Genomic DNA, 6,860 nt, shown 5'->3' with positions numbered 1-6,860 from the left:
AGGGGAAATTACCACTAGAAAAGCGTATCAGGTTTGGAACTGTTTTGTTCATTACAGGGAGTGACAGCAGTGACTTTCAAAAATCCCATTAATTTCTAACCCAGAGAACTCCAGCACAGATCCAGAATTCCTCATTTGCTCTACAGTTTTGTGCTGCACAGTTCTGCCCTAAGAAATTGCAGTGTTACCAACAGACTGAAGAATCCATCTCATGTTCTATGTTCTTCTATCAGGGCGACACCATCATGGGTATCTGTAGCATGTTTCCATATACTTTTCTAAAGCCTCCAAAAAGGCTTTATATCAAAACATACTAAAACACTGATCTGAGGGCATCCTGTTACATAAATCTCACTGAGGTCTCACACAGCAATCTGTTTAGTCATATACAGCCACAGTCGAGAGCAACATTTGAAACTTATGCCGGCGGGGAATCTCAGCCAAAACCATTAAAATAAAGTAGTCTACACATAATAAGACTGACAAAATACACGACAGGGAAAACAAAAAGTCAGCTGTGGGTCTGTATTCGAGCCAGATGTAAATTCAAACCATTTTTTCCTAAACTTTCGACGATCCTTTACTGGAAATGAAATTATTGGTTGATATGACCCACTCTCAGTTCAGACAGTTTTCTATGCCATGAATTGGATCTTGTTCTGTTGCCTGAAGTGAGCAAGTTGGAATATGGTTAAGTTTCCAAAATGCTCAGTAGCTGGGGTCGATAGAGGAGCAGAAGGGTGTGTAAGGCACATCCGTGAAAAAGTAGTCGTCATGTGTACTGAGTCATTTAGTCATTTATATACAGCCACCAATACAGCTTTTATTGGATGACTAATTCCGAGAAAAAAAAAATAGCCCAGCCAATCTGTTGATTGTTGCTATTCGGCTGCCCCCTTGTGTCACAGAGACGTGTTACTCTGTGATAGGAATTGTTTTATGGCTGTAACAAATGTCCCACATTTCAAAAATAATGTGATTTAATGAAAAAATTGGGGTGCGCCCCACCCCCTTGGTTCTTGCCCATGGCCACAGTGGTGCTACAAGTGTTGCTACCACGCAGCTCTAGGGTCTTAGTGTCTTTGGTTCAGTCTTACCCCCAGGTCACTGTCTGTCAGGGGATTGGTGTATTCTGGGTAATGCTAAGTCAATATGTCCATATGACAAACGGATCTATTTGCCTGTATGTGTGAGTGTGTGTACACAATCTAAATCATATATATATATATATATATATCCATATAAATACGGTGATATATTGGTGAACTAGCTGCTAATTTAGCAGTGTCCTGTGATAAGTTAATAATTCTAGGAGACTTTAACATTCATTTTGAGAAAAGTGATGATCCCCTAAAAAAGGCGTTCACATCAATCATAGATTCTGTTGGGTTCACACAAAATGTATCAGGTACTACTCATTATTGTAATCACACACTAGACTTGGTTTTGACACTGGGCATGAACATAAAAAACCTAAATATTCTCCCTCAGTCTTCCACAGTCTCAGACCACTACCTAATTTCATATGAAGTTTGGCTATTAAAAAATGTACATGCTCACATTACTATATAAAGTGCTCACTAACCCCATCTACAGCCCCTAAATTTACTGAAAACATCACTGATTTATTGACCTCAGTCAGTAGACCCACTGGAGCTGGACAGACTAACGGACTACTTAGATAACACACTTTGATCAACTTTAGATAGTGTAGCACCACTTAGGCGTAAAAAGCTACGACAGAAAAAACTCGTTCCTTGGTATAATGAAGACACACTCACCCTAAAACAAACCGTAAGGAAATTAGAGTGGAAATGGCGGTCGACTAAACTGGAAGTATTTCACTGTGCCTGGAAAGACAGCCTTATTCAATATAGAAGGGTGCTCGTCAATGCACACTCAGCTCATCTGTCCTCACTGATTGAAAATAATAAAGACAATCCTAGAGCACTCTTTAATGTAATCTCTAAACTTACAAACAATCGGGCAGCTACTGATCCACAGATCCCAGCCATTCACACCAGCAATGCTTTTATGGACTTTTTTAACAATAAGATTGAAAATATTAGACAAACAATAAATACAATATTACTAAATCCAGCCTGTCTGTCATCTGGTGTGGATAATATAGAACAAAACATAGAAGAAAGACTAGAGTCCTTTGACCCAATACCACAGCTAAAATTGGAGAAAATCATCTATTCGTCAAAGTGTATGACCTGCACACTTGATGCAATACCATTAATTCATTCATTCATTATCTGTAACCAGATAATGGTTGCGGTGGGTCCAGAGCCTTCCTGGAATCATTGGGCACAAGGCGGGAATACACTCTGGAGGGGGCATCAGTCCTTCACAGGGCAGCACAGACAAACACACACATTCACACCTACGGACACTTTTGAGTCGCCAATCCACCTACCAACGTGTGTTTTTGGACTGTGGGAGGAAACCGGAACACGGACACGGGGAGAGCACACCAACTCCTCACAGACAGTCACCCGGAGCGGGAATCGAACCCACAACCTCCAGGTCCCTGGAACTGGGTGACTGCAACACCACCGTGCCACCCTTGATGCAATACCAACAAAACTATTTAAAGAAGTATTACCAGTCATACTCAATCCCCTTTTAACAATCATAAATTCATCCCTTAGACTGGGTCACATACCCAAAGCATTTAAACTAGCAGTTATTAAACCCCTGATCAAGAAACCGAATCTTGATCCTAGTGTACTATCCAATTACAGACCTATCTCTAACCTTCCCTTCATATCTAAGATATTAGAATAAGTTGTGGCCCAACAACTTAGGTCATACTTGCATAAGAATAACATATATGAAAAATTTCAATCTGGTTTTAGGCCACACCATAGCACCGAAACGGCTTTACTTAAGATAACAAAAGACCTTCTTCTCGCCTCTGATCGAGGCTGCGTATCCATGCTAGTTCTACTAGACCTCAGTGCAGCTTTCGATACAATTGATCATACTATTCTGCTAGAAAGATTAAAAAGCATGGTTGGAATTACAGGAACGGCCCTATCATAGTTTAAGTCTTACCTCACAGATCGCTATCAGTTTGTAAAAGTTAATAATGTTTCTTCTATTCATACAAAAATGAGATTTGGAGTTCCCCAAGGCTCCATTTTAGGACCTTTATTATTCTATTATACATGCTGCCACTGGGCACAGTTATTAGCAGGCATGGCTTTACCTTCCACAGTTACGCAGATGACACACAGTTATACATATCAGCCAAACCAGATGACAAACCTACACTAAAGAAAATGGAGGACTGTGTTAAAGAAGTGAAGCATTGGATGTCATACAATTTCCTTCTGCTAAACAGCGACAAAACAGAGGTTCTCTTTCTAGGTCCAAAACCTGCTATAAATAAGGTATCAGACTTGATACATAATTTTGACTTCCCTGTTCTCCCTAGCTCATCAGCTAAAAATCTGTGTGTTATAATTGATTCAGATCTATCATTTGATCAGCATATAGGTAACATTACAAGAACAGCTTTCCTACATCTTCGGAACCTCGCTAAGTTCAGAAACTCCTTATCCCTCCCAGATGTGGAAAAATTAGTTCACACTTTTATTGCATCAAGAATAGATTATTGCAATGCACTTTTATCAGGATGCTCCAGCAGAAACTTGAGTAAACTCCAGTTAATTCAAAATGCTGCAGCCAGTGTCCTCACTAAAACTAGAAAATTTGATCATATCAGCCCAGTCTTATTGGCCCTTCACTGGCTTCCAGTTAAATTCCGTATTGATTACAAAATTCTTTTACTCACGTATAAATCCCTACATGGTCACGCCCCTGAATACCTGCAAGACCTCATCACACACTATGAACCACCAAGATTACTCAGATCTCAGGGCGCCGGCCTCTTACTAGTACCCAGAATTCATAAGACTTCAGCGGGGGGGAAAGCCTTCTCCTACAAAGCCCCTCAGCTCTGGAACAATCTTCCAGCTAGTGTTCGGGACGCAGACACAGTCACTATGTTTAAGTCTAGGCTCAAAACACACTTGTTCAGTTTAGCCTTTGGCAACTAATCTCTGTCTAGTTTAAGGTTGTTGTTTTTAGGAACTCATGGACATGGAGAATCAGAATAAACCTGGATGATGTGCTCACAATTTGTCTTGTTTGAAGCGGAAGGATGTCTTTGCCTGAGCTCCTTCTGGTTTCCCTCCTCCCATTCTGTTACAGTCAGATCCGTCACTACACTAATGAAAATATTCACATGCTCTTATTCTCTGCTGCACTCAACTAAACTAACTGCTTCCCCTTTACTGTTTTACTGTTTTCTGAGAAAATGGTGGCCCACTGATTGTTTGCTGGATTCTCCTGCGGCCCAGACCAGACCAGACCAGCTGCTCACCTTATTATTATTATTATTATTATTATTATTATTATTATTATGTAGCATAATGACACTTCATTGGTGATCATTTAAAATTCAATCTATAGTTTGATCAGAGGAGGATGGGTCCCCTTTGTGAGTCTTGGTTCCTCCTAAGGTTTCTTCCTCCAGCCTCGAGGGAGTTTTTCCTTGCCACTGTCGCCTTCGGCTTGCTCGCATTGGGCTTTGATTTAAATGTTCTGAAACTGTGAAGCTGCTTTGTGACAACGTCAGTTGTAAAAGGCGCTATACGAATAAATTTGATTTGATTTTATATATATATATATATATATATATATATAAAATATATATGTCCGCGGGGGCTTCCTCCAGGTTCTCCTGTTTCCTCTCACAGTCCAAAAGCACACATTTTAGGTGAATTGCAGACTCAAAAAGAGTGCATGAGTGAATGTGTGTGTGTGTGTCACCCTGTGAAGTACTGGCGCCCCCTCCAGGATGTGTTCCCGCCTTGCACCCAGTGATTCCGGATATGCTCCGACCCCACTGCGACCCTAAATTGGATAAGCACATTCAGACAATGAATAAATGAATGAATGAATGAATGAAAGCCCAGAGCTGGTAAAAAGTAACTGTATAAACCACATTCTGGTGGTGAATTGGAGGCCAGTGAAGCTGATGACTGGAGCAGCTTTATATTTAAACAGGAGCCTTAACGAAAGAAGACACACCCTGTGTCTGACTCTCAGCCAAATCACGTTAAACTCTATGGCGCATTTTCAATATAAAAGTTTGCAAATAAAAGCATATTTTGATTCCAGGCAAGCTACATTTTTCTGGTCTCTTATCTCATGTTATTTTAGCATGTTTAAGAGCTATTTATGAATCCGTTGTTAGTGAGTGCTTTTTACTGAGTAATCTTTATAGGAAAAAAAATACAATTTACACTGATTGAGTTCTGTAGTTTCAAAAGAAAGGATAAAAACATTTCGATATTTTTCAATTTTCTATGCACATATGTTTTTATATGTTGATATATGGCTAAAATACACCCCAGTGACTAAAAAAGAGCACTTTGGAGCTGTACCTTTATATGTAACAGTCCACCTATTTCTCTGCATACATTCTTTGCCCACTTTCACCCTGTTCTTTAATGGTCAGGACCACCACAGAGCAGGTATGATTTGGGTGGTGAATCATTCTGAGCACTGCAGTGACACTGACATGTTAGTGTTGTGTTAATATTTGTTTTCCTGGTATGAGTAGATCAGACAGAGCAGTGCTGCTGTAGATTTAATCACCCCCCGGGTTACTGCTTGACTGGGAAAAGTCCACCTGAGCTTTGTTGTGGTCCTGTGGTGGTCCTAACCATTAAAATGCAGGGGATCCTAGCAACAGGTTTACTACAGTCAGTAATTGTATATCCACACAGTTCACAATCAACGGACAGTGTGGCAGGTTCGAGGAGGTGGTATTAATGTTGAATGTAGTAATGACTGATGTATATCTCTTATTTGAAAATAGCCATTTTCACAAGATGTTAGCGTATATATCTTATATTTTTCCATAGCCCAATCTTGATTTGCTGCTCCAGAGGTTACCATGTCATTCAATGTTTTTAATGTGATAATGCCAATAGTGTGTATACCTGAAAATCAGTGTTAGCAACTTAAGATGTGCCTTAAAGTAGCTGAATTCACAGATGATAGTTTTAGATACATACTGTAGCTTGCTGTGCATTTGTTTAAATTCATTAACTACAATTTTACCCAAGCAGGGGTTTTGATACTGCGTTATAATACTGTTAGACATAGTTTAAGTTGCCAAGGCTGGAATAAACAGATGTGAACAGAATGTCCTCCTCCTGATTGGATCCCTAGTGTTTGACCCTTTATCTTGGATCGTCTCCAGCATTTGTCCTCTTCCAAGAGCTGAGTCACTATTCGGCTTTACAAGCCCAAACATGTTGAGGACAGAGTAACATGTGGCTCTAAAATAAACCCTGAGTCATTAAACTGAGTACACACACACACACACACACACACACACACACACACACACAAATGAATGAAACAGGAAAGGAATGTATGTATAAATTCTCAGCTATAGAGTCATAACACTAGTCATATTTCCCTTCAGAACCTGCCCAGGACATGTTCCAGTACCCTTTCTGTTACTATTTACTTCTCAATTTGATTTAATTCTTAAAATTGGGAAACCTCCTAAACACACTACTATTGTTGTTGAAGGTCTGAGTAAAGAAATGTTAACCTTTACAGAGAACATTCATATATTCAATATAGCTGAATTATTTACTCCATTTCTGTCTTCTAATTGTAGTGCAGGGCAGCATGGTAGAGCAAAAGGGAGTGTCGCTGTCACACAGCTCCAGGGTCTTGAGGTTGTGTGTTTGAACCCCACTCCGGGTGACTGTGAGAAGTTTGGTGTCTTCTCTGAATGCCCACGCGGGATTACTCCGGATGCT

This window comes from Hoplias malabaricus, chromosome 4 (genome assembly GCF_029633855.1).
Source record: "Hoplias malabaricus isolate fHopMal1 chromosome 4, fHopMal1.hap1, whole genome shotgun sequence".
In the NCBI taxonomy this organism is placed as follows: domain Eukaryota; kingdom Metazoa; phylum Chordata; class Actinopteri; order Characiformes; family Erythrinidae; genus Hoplias; species Hoplias malabaricus.
The sequence above is the reverse complement of the archived record's forward strand: the minus strand, read 5'-3'. Positions refer to the sequence as shown.